Raw genomic sequence first — 20,612 nt, forward strand, 5'->3', positions numbered from 1 at the left:
GTGGACATGATAAGATAGCTCTTAATTCTCGAGCTCTTAATTCAGACAGTCAGAACATTAAGTTCTTGATGTCTTTCATTGTGTTCTAACTGTGTTTATCTGAGGCAGTGACTCCACTCACTTTTAGGCGTGAGAACAGGGATGGTTAGAGAAGTTTATTAATGAGGACACAGTGGTCTTTGGAAGCAGAGCCAGGGCCTGGGTCTCCCTGACACTGAAGGCTGGTCTTAAGTAGTATTCCATACTGCTTTACTGGCATAGTTAACAGAAAATGGGGGCAGATGTCCGTTTTAAATGTATCACGTTCAGTCATGTCCTACTGTTTGTGACCCCATGAAATGTAGCCCGCTAAGGCTCCTCTGTCCATGGGGTTCTCCAGGCAAGAATACTGGAGTGGGTTGCTGTTTTCTCCTCCAGGGGATCTTTCCAAACCAGGGATTGAACCTGAGTCTCCTGCATTGGCAGGTAGATTCTTTACCACTGAGCCACCTGTGGGGAAGGCCAAATTAGAAATCAGCAAGTTTTACTAGCATTTTAACTAAAACGAAATAAGTGATGTAGTAATGGAAAGTTTGAAGAGTGGAGTAGGAACAAAGGATTTCAGTTCAGTTGCTCAGTCGTGTCCGACTCTTTGTCACCCCATAGACTGCGGCATGCCAGGCTTCCCTGTCCATCACCAACTCTGGGAGCTTACTCAAACTCATGTCCATCGAGTCGGTGATGCCATCCAACCATATCATCCTCTGTCATCCCCTTCTCCTCCCGGCTTCAATGTTTCCCACCATCAGGGTCTTTTCCAGTGAGTCAGTTCTTTGCATCAGGTGGCCAAAGTATTGGAGTTTCAGCTTCAGCATCAGTCCTTCCAGTGAATATTCAGGACTGATTTCCTTTAGTATTGACTGGTTGGATCTCCTTGCAGTCCAAGGGACTCTCAAGACTCTTCTTCAACACCACAGTTCAAAAGCATCAACTCTTCAGTGCTCAGCTTTCTTTATAGTCCAACTCTTATATCCATACACGACTACTGGAAAAACCATAGCTTTGACTAGATGGACCTTTGTTGGCCAAGTAATGTCTCTGCTTTTTAATATGTTGTCTAGGTTGGTCATATCTTTTCTTGCAAGGAGCAAGCGTCTTTTAATTTCATGGCTGCAGTCACCATCTGCAGTGATTTTGGAGAAGAAGAAAATAAAGTCTGTCACTGTTTTCATCGTTTCCCCATCTATTTGAGTGATCATGATCTTAGTTTTCTGAATGTTGAGCTTTAAGCCAGCTTTTTCACTCTTCTCTTTCACTTTCATCAAGAGACTTTTTAGTTCCTCTTCACTTTTTGCTATTAGGGTGGTGTCATCTGCAGATCTGAGGTTATTGATGTTTCTCCCAGAAATCTTGATTCCAGCTTATGCTTCATCCAGCCCAGCATTTCGCATGATGTACTCTGCATATAAGTTAAATAAGCAGAGTGACAGTATATAGCCTTGACGTACTCCTTTTCCTATTTGGAACCAGTCTGTTGTTCCATGCCCAGTTCTAACTGTTGCTTCTTGACCTGCATACCCATTTCTCAGGAGGCAGGTCAGGTGGTCTGGTATTCCCATCTCTTTAAGAATTTTCCACAGTTTGTTGTGATCCACACAGTCAAAGGCTTTGGCATAGTAAATAAAGCAGAAGTAGATGTTTTTCTGGACCTCTCTTGCTTTTTTGATGATCCGGTGGATGTTGGCAATTTGATCTCTGGTTCCTCTGCCTTTTCTAAATCCAGCTTGAACATCTGGAAGTTCATGGTTCATATACTGTTGAAGCCTGGCTTGGAGAATTTTGAGCATTACTTTGCTACCATGTGAGATGAGTGCAGTTGTGTGGTAGTTTGAACATTCTTTGGCATTGCCTTTCTTTGGGATTGGAATGAAAACTGATCTTTTCCAGTCCTGTAGCCACTGCTGCATTTTCCAAATTTGCTGGCATATTGAGTGCAGCACTTTCACAGCATCCTCTTTTAGGATTTGAAATAGCTCAACTGGAATTCCATCACCTCCACTAGCTTTGTTTATAATGATGCTTGACTTCACATTCCAGGATGTTTGGCTCTAGGTGAGTGATCATACCTTCATGATTATCTGGGTGGTGAAGATCTTTTTTGTCTAGTTCTTCTGTGTATTCTTGCCACCTTTTCTTAATATCTTCTGCTTCTGTTAGGTCCATACCATTTCTGTCCTTTATTGAGCCCATCTTTGCATGAAATGTTCCCTTGGTATCTCTAATATGCTTGAAGAGATCTCTAGTCTTTCACATTCTGTTGTTTTCCTCTGTTTCTTTGCATTGATCACTGAGGAAGGCTTTACTATCTCTCCTTGCTATTCTTTGAAATTTGCATTCAAATGGATATCTTTCCTTTTCCCCTTTCTTTCGCTTCTCTTCTTTTCACAGCTATTTGTAAGGCCTCCTCAGACAACCATTTTGGATTTTTGCATTTCTTTTTCTTAGGGTTAAAACTTTGGTGACAGATGCATGTGTAAGATTATGGCCAAGACTCTGCTCTTGATTCTGGTCTCATTTCCCTGAATGGCCCTAAGCAGATCAGCAGACTCCCTGGGCTTTCCTCTTTCAAGGGTTGTATCCTTAAGTTTCCTTATTCCGACACCTCTGATTCAAGGACTTCTTTTGTGTATGTTTTCATCTATGCATTTGGCTCAGTTTCATTTGAAATTAAAATTCAGTTAGAATCCTTTAAGTTCAAGGGTCAACAATATGAAAGAGATCAGACAGGAAATATTTTAGGCTTTGTGGGCCATCCAATTCTGCCATCCCTAGAAAACAGCTGTATATATAAACATTAGTGGACAAGGCTGTGGACAGAGAATTGAGTTTCCATGGGATTTTTTTTTCATGTGTCAAGAAATACACTGTTTTTTAAATTTTTGCTTTTTACCATTTTTAATGGTTAAAAATATTCATAGTTGGTGGTACTCTACAAAGAAGCATGAAGGATTTGGGCCCCCCAGGTCATAGGTTTGCCGACCCCTGCTTTAGTTCACTTGCACACAAGGTGATTTAACACAATGTAACATATTATAGCTGAAAAATTAATCCTAATTGGTGGTTATTTTTGAGATTTTAGATTTATTATCTAGTTTTTCATCTAGTTTTTTACTCTAGATATTTTATCTAGATTTTATCTAGTGCCTTATTATCTAGTTTTCATTTCATTGGCAAGGGGCTCAGGCAGAATTGTGAGGTCAGGAGGACAAGAATTACAGTTTTATTCATAGTGTAATTTAACTTTCATATGAAAGTATTTGAGCAGAGAACTAGCTTTTCAAATCCAAAATTAGTCTTTTACTAAATTTGTATATAAATCTAAATCCTCTTTGGCTGTGACATTAAATGCTTTTGTTCCAAAGATCCATGATCCATAATCCCATTATGAGATAAGAAATGGATTAGAATAGGTGGTCCAATGGATTAAAAACAGTTTTTGAAGGTTAATATGTTATATAGCACAATACGTCTATAGTTTAGTATTAGTCCTCTGGACGTAATAGGGAAAATAGTAAGTTCCCACCACATTGTCCCGTGCCCGTTTTATTACCCAGATGCAGTTTCTTGAAAGCTCTTCTGGTTTTGTTGTCTACCCTCTTTTAAATTCCATGCTTTTATGGCTATTGCTTGAGTTATCCAATTTAGTCATTATCGGCTGGCTTTCTACTTTGAGTGGTGACGGTTTCATTGTTAACTCCCACCTCTCCCCCTCCCCAGCTATTTCTTTTCTCGGCATATTCTCCCATGTAGCTTTTACCAATCTTGGGATACGTCAGTACTGATTATGATAGCAAGAGTCATATCTAAGCCATGCAATATTTTATCATTGTTTCTTTTTTGTTTTTCCTAGAGTTAGTGACCTTTGTAATTAATTTATCCTCGGACTCTCCAAATGAAACCTTCACAGTGCGGTTAGATGTGGACTCCGACCAAGGGTTTTCATGAGGTTTAACTCTTCCTCCAGATAGTGCCCTTGTTCTCCCCGCAGCCTTACCTGTTCTCTGTAGGCCTGTGTGCATCTATCATGGTGGGACTTCCTTTGCCCTCATCCTGGGAATTCCGCATTGTGTCTTCTGCATCATATTGCTAATAGCGGAGACTTCTAGTGAAGTCTCCCAGTTTAGTGAAGTGTATTCTGCTGTTGCTTTTTTGTGGGGAGCAGGAGAGGAAAGAGGATATGTGGGAGGTAAACGCCGAGAATGTTGTATGTCTGAAAATGACTCTGTTGTACCTGTCTTTTACACTTTGTTCTTTGGGCTGCATTTAGATTTCTTGGTTTGAAACCATTTCCAACAGTTGAGAAGGTAGTGTTACATTATGTTTTAGCTTGAGGATTGCTGTCAAAGTCCTATACCGTTCTCATTTTTGATCTCTCTGCTTAAAATACACTGGATATTTTAGAATCTTTTCTTCCTGGTATTTTGAAATTGCTGGTTTTTTTTTTTTTTTTGGTGCTAGACAGTGGTCTGTTCTAATCTGGAAACTTCAGCTCTGCAAAATTTCATGCATTGCTTCTTTGTAATCGCCCTTCCCCTCCAGTTTTCTCTGTTCTTTCTTTCTAGCTACTCCTTTAGTCAGATACTGAATTTCTTAGACTGGTGTTCAGATTTTATATTTTTCTCTCCTTTTTTTTACTCTTGATATTTTTGGGGGGGACGTATTCTGCTTTCTTGAAGATTTAAAAAGCGCATCTGCTAAAGTCTTGCCAAGTATTTATTATGGACCTGGTTTGTGTTGAGCACCGTTTTAGGTGATGGGGATCCAGAAGTGCCCATATCATATTTGAAGTCTGTCCTCATGGAGTTTACAAGCTAGTTTACAGATAGTCTCTTGATCCCCCTGTCTTTTCGTAAGGCACCCTTATTTGTGTGAAGTATTGTAAATCTAGCAGCTTTGTGTTTCAGTTTTAAGTGATCAAACCTGTCTCTGAGAAAGCAGGAGAGGAGCAGCTGCATGAGCCAGAAAGGGAGCCCAAGGGTTTTAATGCTTTTCCCATACACTTTGCATCAGTCATCTTGTGTCTGCTACCAGTCTCCCTGTGGGTAGGGTAGGGTAGGGTAGAATGCCGTACCCTCTGGGACCCTTACCTTCAGTTTCAGAGCTTTTCCAGGCCCTTGTTCATTTATCCTCCACTGTGGACCGTCAGAATGTTGAAACCCAACTGGGTCCATCACCTAATGTTTATCTGGTTTTTTAATTTCTAAACAAAATGATTCTTCTTAGTCTGATAATATGTCCTCTCCTATTCTCCATGTGGATTTAGGCTTGGGTTAGCTGCAGTTCTAGGGTGGTATTGTAAGATAATAGAGAAGAAATCATAATTAATCCTCCATACTGAAGAATTCTTATTGGAGTAATTTATAGCTAATTATTACAGCTAATTAACTGGCATCAGAAATTATAGTTTTAACTTAAACTTTATAAAATAGCATGCATGGTCAAATGGAGTAATGTATTTTAGAAGTTTCAAGTAATTCAGTCATAAAGTGTTTTCTTTTTGTTTAGACTTCCTTTCTCTCCCTTGAACCATCAGCATCTTCACGTAACAAACATCGCTGACCATCTGTGAGACCAGGGTTGTATCGAAATTGCCCGAGGACAGGACTCTGTTCTGTTGATCTTACCAACTGTAGAAGGGGACCTGACATATAGACACTGTTAATGGTTGAATGAAGGGATGTAGTGGACGAGGTTTTGATCTAGTAGATGTAGTGCATCAGCCCTACCTAACTCTGTAGTCAGGCATGCCACGTGTTTCCAGGGTCTTGCTTATAAATGGGGCCATCTAACAGATTTCACAGGGCTGTTAGATTTCAGGAAATGTTGAATGTGAACTTAATTTGAAAAATGGGAAGTGCTATATAAATAAATGGACACATTCCTAATATGTAGTTCTTTCTTTAGAGACTGAACCAAAAACTACAGGGAATCCTCTTAGTTTGGCTATTTATAGACAATGAATAGTGGTTTTTTTTTTCTCCTTTGGGGGGTGAGACTGTTTTCTCTACCTATAAATAAAGATACTTGGTACAGCTAGGGGTCTCAAATGGAAGTTTTACAAGTATAGTTTATTCAGTAATAGAAAATTCAAGAGGACCTCTTGAGTCTGTTTCTTTTCTTCTTAGATCTCTCTTCCGTTTCTGACATACTTGTCTCCATTCTTGCCCACTTCCCCCACCCCTTAGAATATAAATAACAAATACCATAGAACTTTCATGGGTAGCATCAACTTGCATGATATCCTAAACTGAAATAAGGCTAATCTAGAGTCTTTTGTTAAGTCTATGTCGTGAGACTGGGACGTTAAATAACCAAGTAACGATCAAAAAGTTTATCTAAGTAATATGAAACACCCAATAATGTGGCTCAGTTAATTTGGGGCCAGTTAATAAAAGCTTATCTTGCCTTAAGATTCTTGAATGTCCATAGCTATTGAATCAGGACAGGTCACACTTGAGGAGCATGGGTTTAGTTTTCACCAACAGTGTCACCCTGCACACCTAGCCATCTTGGGTCATGTTTCCCTGTGACTGTCTCTCATTTCCCCTGGGAAGATGTCCTAAGCAAATGTGAAGAGTGAAGAGATATTGCTTCTTTATGGAGCTTTTCCTCTTATCTTCATATGACATCAGTTCCCATTCTTGTCTCAGTTGTTATGATGGAGTGTTTCTCTCTAAATTTAGCCAGTGAAGAAGGAAGTTGTCAGCTAACCCAGTGCTCTGAAGGTGGCCTTTTTCATTAGCAAAAGCCACACAAATTGAACTGAGACGTTAAGAACCTTATCGAGTGTCTGTCACCCGGAGCCTGTCCAGTTTCTCCTTGCGTGGCCTGAGATGGTATCTCCATCAGCTCGTGTTTCCAGTCTTGAGGTGCTCTGTCAGATTCAGAATACAAAATTAAAACTGAGTCCATACAGTTCATTTTAGGTAAGCTTCGTAAAGGGTTCCCTTTCTTGTTGGAGAAGTAATCTGGAATCACACTAAAATGTTTCTATGGAGACAGGGTCTCTTGACATTTGCCCTTATCTCTGTGTGCTGGAAATCGAAGCTGCATTGTCATGGCCGTGTGCTTCCATCACAGCCTCGCTTTACTTCGGGACTCAGGATAGCTCCAGTGTGTGTGCCTCATTATCGGGAAGGATGTTGAGTACAGGAAGTAACACACTAATAGGGACTGTGTTCCCGTGAAATTAACTTTCCATCCCTTTATATCCAGCAACATGGATATGTTATTTGCCAGATATTCCCAAACAATCGCCCTTGCTTTTATTTTGCCAATTATGCATGTGTTTCTGTTTGGTTTAGTTTTGTTTTACATTTCTACCGTGATTAGAAATAAGCTTATTTATTAAAATAAGCATTAAGTTATATGACAGTACATAACATTTGTTATAAAGGAGACATAATTGATATGCTATTTTGTTATCTACCCTAATGAGAAAAAATAAAACCGATTCTCCCAAAGCAGTTGTTTACTGCTTTTCACGCAGCTCTGATGATTGATGGCACTTGTCTCTATGGCAGTAGAATTTTCTTTCGGTAGGTGCTCATACTTGCTTCTTGGGGCCTCTGTGTGTTTAGTCACTCCTTTGTGTCTAACTCTTTGCGACCCCATGAACTGTAGCCCACCAGGCTCTTCTGTCCATGGGGAGAATACTGGAGTGGGTTGCCATTTCCTCCTCCAGGGGATCTTCCCTGCCTCGGATGGAACCTGCATCTCTCGCATCAAAGACGGATTCTTTACCCATTGAGCCATCAGGAAAGCCCTGGAACCGCTACAAAACAGTCAATTTCTGCAAGAATTTGTAGACACCTTTCCTGAGACACTAGGCCTTGATCAGAGATGATTCAGATGCTGAATCGTGAACTAAATGTATGGAGCACTTGCTCAGTGCAGGCGCAGTGCTGAGGGCTGAGGGTGCAGTAGTGGGATGAGCTTTCCACCTGGCCTTTGGAGATGTGTCCTGTACAATGAACGGCGGACACCAATAGCAGCTCTCGTTCTCTTTTTTTCCTTTCCCTTAACCATTGTTCCCCATCCCTTTTGGCACCAGGGACTGGTGTCATGGAAGACAGTTTTTCCGCAGACCGGGGTGGGGGCGTTTTGGGGTGATTCAAGCACATGGCATTTATTGTGCACTGGATTTCTGTTATCAGCCCCACCTCAGATCATCAGGTGTTAGATCCCAGAGGCTGGGGGCCCCTGCCTTAAAATAAGCATCATGATGTTCAGGGGCCTGAGGGGGTGTGGCCGGGAAATGCTTTCCTGGGGATGTGACATGTCAAAGCCTCAGCAAAAGTTCGGCTGGTGATAGTGGGGGAGGAGGGCAGGGAGCAGCCCAGACCACAAGAGCTGCTGTAGGAAGGCCCTGAGACCGGACGAGGCTCGTGATGTAAGAGGTGCTGGCAGACCATCGTGGTGGGAGTGGAGCGCAGGGAAGTGAAGAGAGAAAATGTGAGCTGAGTGACTCAAGAGACTAGGGTCGAGGACTCTGGACTCTCTCGAGATGGTCGGGAAGCGTTTGAATAGTTTAGGCAAAGGAGTGGCGTGACTGGACAGGAAAGCCTCAAGGTATTGTCTGAGTTGGCTTACACGACTGAGCGTTTTATGAAATCTGGCGAGATTTGGAAAGTTGAAATAGCGATTTTAGAAATTCTTTGGCATGTTAAAGTTAGGCTTTAGCATTTTCTTCGGATAATTCTTTAACTTGTTCAGTCACTGAGTTGTCTGATTCTTTGTGACCCCGTGCAGTACAGCATACCAGGCCCCCCGTCCCTTTAGCTTAAACTTAAAAATGTTTTCCTCCTGCTTCTCTCATTAACATCCTGAATTTCTTGTGTGGCCTCCTTTGAGAGGCAGGAGTTTAAAATGTGGCCACACACATCATTGTGCTTAAGTTACTTTGAAAAGACAAGGCGTTGATAGGCTCGTGTATTTCGAATGCATGGCGCTTTAAACTGGTGTACAATGGCAAGTGTCGTGTGCTTGACTTTGGAGCCCCTGTCACTGTGTGTTGAACACTTGTGAGTTTAGTATTTTTCCACTTCTTACAGCTGTAAGACTGCAGTTCGTGAACTGGGGTGACTTTAAAAGTGTAAATTGTATGACAGTCAGGTTTTAGTCATCTTGTGTGTGCTTGTGTGTTCATACACATGTGTAAGTATGCACATGCAGTGTGACCGTGTGTGATCTTCCGTTTTCATTGCATTTTTTGGATAATGAAGTGGAATCAGGAAAAGGATACTCTCGCAGTATGAGTTGCTAGTGTGTGCTGAAGCTGATGACCACAAGTTGGTGGGGTGTCTCATCATCAGGGTAGAACCAGGTATGTATTCTTACAGGAAGCAGAGAGATCTGATTGAGAAGCAGAGCTCAAGGCGACGCCAGGTGTCCATGTTAGACTCAGGAAGCGGGCAGGAGGAGTATTAGAGGAACTCTGAAAGCCTACCACCTTCCTCCCCTCAGAGAGAGAGAGACCTTTCCTTTGAGTGGTTGGGAATCTCAGCCGCTCTGCTGCTCTATGTCCAGGCACCTGTGGGGAGCATGCTTATGGAACAGTCCACCTCTTTACGTAGTGGCTGTCGTCCATTTTCTTAGAGGCAGCTTGGGGTAATACCTATACTAGTGCAGAAGAAACTCATGCTAGTTACCTGTTCAGATTAACTTAGTCTTTATTCATAAATAATGAACCAGCAATCAAGTCTCACTTGTGGTTTGAGAAAACTTAAGAGCATGAACAAAATAGATCAATTACTTTGTAAGAAGAACGTAACTATGGGAATTGAGAGATCAGTGTGTTCCAATTCAGAAGGGTAATACAGTTTTCAAACGAGAACAGCTTGCTCAGAAGAGCAGTGGTCAAAGTATTACTATTTTTAGCCATTTTTAACTTCTTGAAAGTACTGAAGTAAAAATGGAGAGGGCTAAGAACCAAGCCACTTCTCTGAATTAGGCAAAGGAATCTCCCCAGAAGAGAAAATTGAGAGAAGTTACAAGAGGAGAAAGGGATGACAGAGGATGAGATGGCTGGATGGCATCACCGACTCGTTGGACATGAGTTTGGTTAAACTCTGGGAGTTGGTGATGGACAGGGAGGCCTGGCGTGCTGCGATTCATGGGGTCGCAAAGAGTTGGACATGACTCAGCGACTGAACTGAGGGCACTTGGAGGACAGACTCAGAATCTCTTATCTTTAACAGTTGTAGAAACAGGAACAGATAGTTTAAAGGAAGAATCAGTAAATAACGGAATAAATTTTCTTTGAGTTGAAAAAAGACAAGCCCTCAGCATACACTAGGCTAGGTGAAAAAAGACCTTGATATCCTGATTTAATTCAGATTTTCCAGGGTTAAGGAGAAAATCCTAAAAATGTGCTAAGAAAGAAATAAGTTCTCTTCAACATTAGTAGACCTTAGACATTGCTTAAGTATTTAATATTGGGTGCAAGATGGGAAATACTATCTTTAAAGTTTTGAGGGAAAGTTCATTTCAAACTGTAATTTTGTACCCAGGCAAATAATAAGTTATGGAGACAAGTGGAAGAAGTTTTTGGATCTGTGAAGACTTAGAAAATTTTACTTTATGCCTCTTATTTTCATGATGGAAAAAGTAACAGGAAAAAGATGCATCAGGTCTCAAAAACATTGGCCACTGAGATGACCTAGGAGAAGGCAAGGAATATAAGAAAACGAGTTGGCTCTGCAGGCTGGTGATGTTCGGGTCTAGTGCCAAACAATTAGTTCTCTTTTTGATTTTTTTTTTTTTGGTCCTTTCACAATGCTCAGTTCTCCAGTTAATGGTACTTACTACACGAAAACACTGAAATGCCACGTTTATGTGCCTTAACAGCCAGTGGTCACCTTAAAGCAGGTTTAGCACAGAACGAATTCACAGAAAACCTTGACAAAATTGAGATAGAACCATCAAATCTGTGGACAGAAGGTTGGAGAGGGTGAGCATGCCCTAAATGTCGAAACTTCTCACTGCAGGGAGTCAGGTACAAGCGAGCTGGTGGTTTGTCTACTTAAAGTTGCACTTACATGTGAATTACATAGCTGTTGCGAATTCCAAAGCAACACTCCTGGAAAAGGGATCTGGCTGTTTTTGACTTTTATGTATATTTTAATGTTCTTCTCCATGGAGATATTTCAATAAAATCATGGAGGTGTTTAGTTTTAGGGCCGAAAAATGTTTCTGCTTTGTTAAAACTTGGCTGTTTAGGTGTACTTTCTACCACCACTCCAGATTAGTAGGTCAGAGGCCTTTTCTGCCACTGGAATGTCGGCCACATACATTGTGTCCCTTCCTGACAGAAGAGTACCCCAGCTCATGAGATACTAGACAGGCAGGATGGTCCAGAATCCATTTCTAGCACTCTTCTCTTTAGGAACTTCTGCGTGCTGTCTCTCGGCCTCCTGGGCTTGGATTCTTAGCACACTGTATGTGTTCTTGGGCAGAAAGACTTGTACTGGTTATCTGGGCTTCCCAGGTGCCTCAGTGGTAGAGAGTCCACCTGCAGTTCAGGAGACCTGGGTGGGAAATATCCTGTGGAGAAGGGAAAGGCTACCCACTCTGGTATTCTTACCTGGAGAATTCCATGGATAGAGGAGCCTGGTGGGCTGACAGTCCTTAGGATCACAAAGCGTCAGACAAGACTGAGCCACTAACACTTTCTTTGCAGTCTGTCCTTAGTGTTGGTTGGGGGGAACCCACTATACTGACATGAGGTCATGTAGCTTGTTTCTTCATAGCCTCAGAATCTGTAACATCTTCCCTGTCTTATCACTGCCGTGTAGAACTTGAGTTGTTCTGACCAGCTGTCATGACTTGGCTCTTGTCAAAATTGAGAACAGCTGTGTGCAGTCCACATGACACCATTGCATCACTGATAGAGCCTTAAGTCACTCTTTTCCCTTGTTCTTTGCAGTTCTGTTATTACTTCCACGTAGGCCGTCTTCTTACATTCTGTGGCCATCTTCACTGTCCTTAAATTTGATGTAAGCCATAGCAGTCAGACCTGGGGGGAAAATGACTTCTCCACAAGGGAATTTTTAAACATGCCTTTGAAGTCTAGTTACTACTAAGTTTAGATTTATTTTTAATCTCCCCTGTTAATTGCAGATGGCAAGTCTGATGATGATGATGACTTGTGAAGCTGTAGAGGTCACTCCAGCCCTGGATAACACTGGACTTGGTCCATGTGCACTTAAAGCTGGCAGCTTATCTTCTGTTCTGACCAGTGATTAAGTGGAAACAAGTGGACAATCCACAGAATTTCTCTTCCCAGCCCTCATTTCCCAGCTTGACTTGTAGACCATTGTCCTGGTTAGAGAAGACCCGAGAAGGACCCAGTAGTAGGAGAAGGACCCAGTAGTAGCTGCGAGAGAAGAGTGTTCAGCATGTGGTCTCGGGACTGGTGAGGGTCTGAGAAGTAGCAGAGGCCTAATGCCTGAATCGTGATGATGAGCCCTTTAACCAGGAATGTTCGTTTATCTATGAAGTTCAGATTAAGAGTGATTATGAAACTGATCCTTACGGAATAAATATTAAGTAATGCTCCTTCGTGGTGAAATTTTGTAAGTCGTATTCAACAAGTATTAAACGTTTATCTGCCAATCTTTGGGAATATACACCATCTTTTAGTTCCTTGCAAGGAACTAAATGTATTTGAAAGGAACTAATGTATTTAAAATCTTAATCCTAATGTTGCAGTTACTTTCTTGACCATTTCTGGGTATTATTTATATGCTTAAATGAACTCTTTCATTAGATGTTTCTTAATGGTGGCAGTCAGGTTTTTATAAATTATTTATAAACTATTACACTGAATATGAAGTTTAAATACTGAGTATCAGCATGCTCTGGGATCATAGGTATATATATTATATTTATGTATAAAACATATCATAATTTTAAATCATTACATTTGTCATCATAGGTTGAATGAACTGAACTTGTCGGAAGAGATTCAAGTTAAGCTAGTAGGTTTTTCTAGCTGTAATTGGAAGATGGAGAGACTTGGGTTTGAGGAGTAACTTTCTCTGATTAGGTAGCCCGTAAGAGTACACCAATTAAGGACCTCATCATCTGGTTCTTTAATCTTTCTGTGAATCCACTGGCACATGCATATGAGTTGAATCCTCTTTACTTTGGGAAAGAGCACTAATGATCACCTATTTCAGAGTAGCAATAGGACCTCCTAGATTCCGTATGCTTGTTTATCAGGCCACGGAGAAATTAATGCTACTGAAGTCCACCAAGTAATAACAGTGGATCAGATAAGCCACAAGCCATATGTCACTACTCCAGGGGCCTGGCACAGGTGGGAGCCAAGTCGGCAGTGCTTACATCCTGTTAACTTAAGTCCAGAAAACCTTCACCTCTGTCTGTGCAGTCGGTTTATAATAGTGAACCTGCGAAATGCTGTGTTTGCCCATGGTTTTTAGTCCCCGTGTTTAAGCTTAGTCCAAACGTTTGAGTACATCTGTGTGCCAAGCATTTCTACGGACTGTGGATACATAAAGCTGTAATATGATCACCTAGGAAGTTTATTCTGGAGAGGATGGTTTGTGAAAACAGAGCTCTTCCTGCCCCAGTGACTTGTGGGCTTGGATCAAAATGCTGTGGTCTGGATACAGCTTCTTGCCAATATGAGAAGAGTTAGTGTCGCCCGTCCTTCAGTGATCCTGGAGCCCCCTGTAACTGGTATTAGTAAAGGGCTGTGTAGTTGAATTCCTCAGCTTGGCTTAAAACTGAGGGCTGCCTGTTTGCTAAGTTGTTTCAGTCGTGCCTGACTCTTTACAACCCTATGGCCTGTGGCCCGCCAGGCTCCTCTGACCGTGGGGATTCTCCAGGCAAGAATACTGGAGTGGGTTGCCATGCCCTCCTCCAGGGGATCATCCCAAACCGGGGATCGAACCTGCGACTGTTGCATCTCCTGCACTGGCAGAGGGGTTCTTTACCACTGTCTCCGTCTGGGAAGCCGAGGGCTGCCTACCTGTTGTATAAAAGAAAGAATAAAATAGGAAGGATTGAGTGTGTGTTAATCTCTCCTTGCTTCCTTTTCCTCTGCCTTCTGGGACTCTATGGGAAAGAACATCATTATTTAAGAGTCAGAGATATGATTTAGGAGCCTGTGGTTTTGAAGAAACAGTATTTCTTAGAAAATGTGTCATTTGGGACATTTGTTTCCTCTGAGATAGTCTTTGGGTAAATAATTGAGAACTGTTGACCTATCCTGGTCAAACCATTGAAGGTTCAAGATTCACTACTTTGTTTGAGTTGGTAACAGCTGAGGAAAGATTAAGCCTGGGGACTCATTTAAATGAGCTATAATGTAAAAAGCATACACATCATTTTGAGAAGAGAGGCTAAACTGCCTAAGTATTAGGAAAAGTGGATCATTTCTGCATCTTCCTTTCTTCCACCCAGCTTCCAGGACATTTCCCCTTAGAATTTAATAAAATGTCTTCGCTTCAACTTGCTGTCACTTTTCTGTCAGTTCAGTCAGTTCAGTCACTCAGTTGTGTCTGACTCTTTGCGACCCCATGAATTGCAGCACGCCAGGCCTCCCTGTCCATCACCAACTCCTGGAGTTCACTCAAACTCATGTCCATCGAGTCAGTGATGCCATCCAGCCATCTCATCCTCTGCCGTCCCCTTCTCCTTCTGCTCTCAATCCCTCCCAGCATCAGAGTCTTTTCCAATAAGTCAACTCTTTGCATGAGGTGGCCAAAGTACTGGAGTTTCAGCTTTAGCATCATTCCTTCCAAAGAACACCCAGGACCGATCTCCTTTAGAATGGACTGGTTGGATCTCCTTGCAGTCCAAGGGACTCTCCAGGAGTCTTCTCCCACACCACAGTTCAAAAGCATCAATTCTTTGGCGCTCAGCTTTCTTCACAGTCCAACTCTCCTTTTCTGTAGTCTTAAAAAATGTTCTGTGGTTTGTGAATACATGCTGCAGACTTCTGTCACACTTGCCACAGCCCTGCCTGTTACCTTCCTACGATCACACCTTCTCTTCCAATTAGAACACAGGAACACAAGAATGCTACACAGATTTGCTCCAGGTCTGAGCACTAGCATCTGGCAAAATGGAGACCGGAACTCTGGTGTCCAGTGTCTTTCAGTCTTGTGTGTCTTTACTACAGCATGTTAGGAAAAAATGACAGTGAAGAAGCATGCTATCGGCCATTATTGTTATATCTCAACCTCTGGCATACCCTTGCGATAGAATATTAATCCTATGTATTTATAAAAGGAAATATTAAAAAACTGGTATGTGTATTATTAGTCCAAAGGTTGGCAAATTATGGCCATATCTGGTCTCCTACCTGTTTTTGTATGGCCTCTTTCACATTTTAAAATGGTTGAAAAAAATTAAAAGAACAGTATTTCATGACCCATATTTTCTATTAAATTCAGCTCTTGGTATATAGAAAGTTTTGTTGGTGCATAGTCATAGTCACTCATGTGTGTTTTGTCTGTGGCTGACTTCATGCCATGATGGTAGAGTGGGCAGGGTTGAGTGGTTGCAGCACAGACCCGATGGTGGCAAAGCCTGAAATGCTTACTGCCTGGCCCTTTACAGAAAATGTTTGCCAGTTCTTGTGTTGACCTGTTGCTGTGGTCTCTGACTTTTGTTGGCATTGAACACAGCCATGTAGCCCTTCCAGACTCCCATCTAACTCCTCTTACTAAGATCGTACCCTGGATCTCTCAAATTCCCTAGTGGCAAATAACCTTCAGTCACTAGAGTTTTTATTTTTTCCCTTACTCTTTATAACAAGTGGTCACTCTGACATTTCTATGAATAATACAACCGCCACAGTTCAACTGTCTTAACCCAACAGGACATAAATGCCCTCTAGAGAATCATGAAGAGGACACTTGCTAATGTCATGTGTTCTATTTAGGACTGCCTATTGAGATTAGTTTTCTTCCAGAGAGATGCTGTGTAGACTCGCCTACATGATAGCTCATACTTGTCCCACCCAGGTCATTACCCTTCACAGATTCTTTTTTCCAGCCTCTGCCTTCTCAGCATGTTTGTTGCCTTTTAATTTACAGATAAGAGGCCACAAAACCCACCTTCATCTCCTGCCTCCTCTGCTGGTTCTCCCTTTCCCACACTTAAATGCTCCTTCCTTAAGCCTCTTCTCTTTTCCTTCCTTACAGTGTCCTTGGGTGCTTTCATTCATGCTTGTGGCTTCACCTAACAGTTGCTTGCTGATGTCCTCTGGTCTCTCTGTCTCTAGCCCTCTCTCCTGAATTCTGACTCTACTGGAGACCAGCATGCAGGCATGTCCTTGAATTCAGTTCATTTTTTCTTAAGCATGCTTGTCTCATCTCCCCCATTTTAGTGGATGACATCTGTGTCTTGGAATCCGTGATGTTGGCCTTGCCTGCCTTCTTTTCTCTGCTGCCTGTATTCATTGAGTCACCAGGTATCTCCACTTCAGCTTAGATGTCACTTAACATGTTCTCACCTTGTGTTCTGCTAATACTTAATTTGGTGCCTTGTGAGGTCTCTACCAGCTCCGCTGGGAAGCCTCCTAACCAGTCTCCCAGTCACCAGTCTCTACCCAAGTAGTGCATCATCTGTATGGCTGTTTATGCCATCATAAAATAGCATAGCTGGTCATGACTTTCTCCTTTACAAAGTCAAAACGCTAACTGAATATTAAAGCCAATACTGTATACTAGCAGTTACCAACCTTTTTGGGACCAGGGACAAGTTTCCTGGAAGACAGTTGTTCCACAGACTGGAAGTGGGGGGATGGTTTCAGTTTGATTCAAGTGCCTTACCTTTATTGTGCTCTTTATTTCTGTAGTTATTACATCAGTTCTGCCTCAGATCACCAGGCATTAGATCCTGGAGGTTGGGGAACCCTGCTGCCTGTGACAGGACATAAACAGATCCTCCCAACGTTTCTAGCCCTGATTCTTCTCCACATTGCCTTTGCTTCTGTCCTAACATTGGCCATCCCCTGAATATGCATCTCTTGTTCATGTCTCCATGGCTTTGCACGTGTGATATAGTTGAGCAGTTACTGAAAAGTATAGTTCTTCAGCCGGTCTCAAGCTGGACTGACATGTCTCGACTCACCTTTGTCTTCAAAGATACACTAAATCGTAGTTATAATAGGTTTAAGAAAGTTGGCAGAATCATTTAGATGTGAAAGGAATGGTGGAATGGTTTGAAACGGGGGACTATTAGGGAAGCTGCCAAGATTTTAACCACGTTCAATGTTTGTGTGTTGGACGTTGTATTAGGTACTCAACTGGCTCTGTCTACAATGAGGGGAAAGTGTGAAAATGATGGTTTCCATAGTAGAGCGTTGCTTTATTTTGAACTTTTCTAGGTTGATGCATACTGTCCTTTTGAGGATTACCACTAGGATTTTCACATTAGATCAGTTATTCTTTTTATGTGAATTAAACCATGCTGAATTCTTAGATTTTGATTATATGCATGGATATATATGTATGTGTGTGTATATATATATATACACACAACAAAAATTCGAATATTTACAATGAGTCTAAGCAAAGATGATCAAGATACGGAGTATCATTGTTTCTGGAAAAATTTTTCTTAGGAATATTTAGTGTCGAAAATTTAAAATATTTACATTCTTTTTTAAACCTCTCCCATTACCTGTCCTTTATGATTTTTCTTGTCATTATCACCACTGGAGCATTTATCAAATTGATTTTTTCAGAGGAAGTCATATTTTGCTTAATGATGTATAAAAAATAGCTTCACAGATAGAGTGTAATTTATTTTTTTAAGTTAGACCACTTTGAAGGTGTACATAAAATAACTTGACAGGCCATTAGACACTCAAACTAGCTTCTCTCTAGGAAGATAAGGGATCCATCCACAATTTAGTATTGATACTTTGTCACGTTTATTTCAATAGAAAATGCTTATTAGATAGAAGGTGGCAAAGTTGCAAGCTTAACCAATACCAATTATATTCTTAACAAGAAAGCTTTAGAAACTCTTTAGATGTGGGCAGTGGGGTACAGGACAGTGGATAAGGATACGAGTGAGATGATCTGTAGTACCTTCCAGATGTTATATTTGGTGAAAAGCCACTGCACTACTTAAGAAAGGAAGAGAGCAACATGGTTAAAGTGGTCAGTGACCGCCACAAGCCTGCTGGTGATGGTCAGAGCAAGCTGGCTGAGGGTGGCATGGGTGGCCGGAAGTTGGTGAAGGAATAGCAAGAGATGGCCAGGGTATTGATCAAGGAAGTGGCTGTAGGACCACACGGTGCAGACAGAAGTGTTCTGGTGGAAAGTTGAACTTAGGTATTTAGGGATGAACGACTTGCCAAGTTAAGACTTGCCAAACAAGTCTGTTTAATCCAAGTTGAAGAAGCCCTTAAAACTCTGGAGTAGGAAGATAGGAAAATTAGCTGTTTAGAAGTTTATCACTCATTTTGGCCTTCATCAAAAAATTGTCTTGCTCCTTTCTTCAGTTCAGTCACTCAGTCATGTCTGACTCTTTGCGACCCCATGAACTGCAGCACGCCAGGCTTCCCTGTCCATCACCAACTCCCAGAGCTTGCTCAAACTCATGTCCATTGAGTTGGTGATGCCATCCAACCGTCTCATCATCTGTCATCTCCTTCTCCTTCTGCCTTCAATCTTTCTCAGCATCAGGGTCTTTTCCAATGAGTCAGTTCTTCGCATCAGGTGGCCAAAGTGTTGGAGCTTTTAGGACTGATTTCCTTTAGGATTGACTGGTTTGATCTCCTTGCGGTCCAAGGGACCCTCAAAGAGTCTTCTCCAAAATCACAGTTTAAAAGCATCAGTTCTCGGACGCTCAGGTTTTTTTTACGGTCCAACTCTCACATCCATACGTAGATTCTTAGGGTCATTCTGATCATCATATTAAGCCTCTCAAATAATTTGATATCCTTATATGCAGAAAATCCATTAAATTAATTGGAAAAAGTAGAACTGCCTTGTGAAAAGTTCTCTTGTTTGTTTCTAATCTCTGTGAAAATGCTTCCTGTTAAAGTTGTTCCAATTCTTCAGCTACAGAGTGAAGAATAACTGGGATGCAGTGGCTTCCACTCTCCTCCCCTGTCCTCCTCCACCACCACCATGGGCACTAATACAACATCATTGTTTTGTTTGCTCGCCTCTGCAACAGTTCTCCTCCCTTTTCTTAAAATCCTCCATGCCGAGAGGACAATGCAGGGCTTTCTTTCTCGCAATAGGTGCTAATTGTGTTCTTAGTTGGGATCTTGCTGTCATAGCCACAATCACTGTGCCATTATGCTGGGTGGCTGGGTCACAGAAGTCATTGTGCAGAGTAATGAATGCTGTTTAGTCGTGATGCGTTGTCGCCTGCATCTGTGGGTGAGAACACGCAATCACTGTAATCTGGTGAGTGATCAGACTGGTGTGACATAACATCATCTGTTAAGCAGGTGAGCAGTCAGAAAGAGCAGTTGGGTGTTGCTTTTTTCTTTAATACAGAATTGTTAATGAGAAACTTTGAAGGTATGAAACAAACTACATAGTGGGTGTTGCATCTTAACTGCTATTTCTCAGTGTATCTGGGGCTCAGTTTACATATCTGGTGGTTTAGGGCAAGGAATACCAGCTCTGCACATCTCTGCTCTGGGCAGGTTGGGAAGGACTCCTTAACCCCCAGAGAATTGCATGTTGGATAAGGGTCGTGACGTGTCAACCAGGAATGTGGCTTCCTGGCAGAGTCCAGTTCTTGAAAAGTGTGGATTCTGAAAACAGAATTGCTGAATGCAAATTCCTCAGCTAGTTCTTTCATCTTTATAGGGAACAGGTACTTCTGTAGTTGTTCATATGGGATGTACTATCTCTCAATAATTCTTGCCAAAGTAACAGGAAGCATTTTGCTCTTGTAAGTAACCTTGGTGATATTTTGCAAGGACCTCACCAGCCCTGGGATTGAAGCTCGTTAACTTTCTTGCCTGCCCACAGCCCACAGCTTCTTCTTTTCCACCCCACTGCCCCCCATTTTTGAACACTTTTCAGCTATTTGCTCATTAGCATCGCTCATTAAAAGTGTCCTGGGGAGTGCATTTCAGAGCAGTCCTTTTTATACATGTTTCTTCAAGTTTTGTCAGATTTCCAGCAAATATAACCAAATTACTGCTCAAAGTGAAACTTAATTTAATTTATATTTTTTATGGAGGAGGGAAATATGTTAATTAGGACGTGTGAGATAATGTACAGTTAGATCACCTGCCCATGCAGGTACATTCCTCCTTGTTCCCTGTTTGTTTAGTCGCTAAGTTGTGTCCGACTCTTCGTGACCCCATGGACTGTAGCCCACCCAGCTTCTTTGTCCGTGAGGTTTCCCAGGCAAAAATACCGGAGTGGGTTGCCATTTCCTTTCTTCCGTATTTTATAGTATTAAATTAATAATGTGTGTAATCCTACCTTTAAAAGTTGCATAAATAACATGTTCAGTGCAGAAAATTTGGAAAATATTTTTTTATGAAGAAAAAAATCCAACAGATTATCAATTATCTCTATGCCTGCTATCTAAAATAACTATCAGTAAGTTTT

General features: G+C 41.7%; 1 protein-coding gene across 2 annotated transcripts in view; it reads left to right on the forward strand.

Annotated features, from left to right (window-relative positions):
* The window catches only part of SLAIN1 (SLAIN motif family member 1), a 52,613-nt gene that overhangs the window by 16,391 nt on the left and 15,610 nt on the right, over nt 1–20,612 (forward strand). The window lies entirely within an intron of this gene.

Source organism: Bos javanicus, chromosome 12 (genome assembly GCF_032452875.1).
Source record: "Bos javanicus breed banteng chromosome 12, ARS-OSU_banteng_1.0, whole genome shotgun sequence".
In the NCBI taxonomy this organism is placed as follows: domain Eukaryota; kingdom Metazoa; phylum Chordata; class Mammalia; order Artiodactyla; family Bovidae; genus Bos; species Bos javanicus.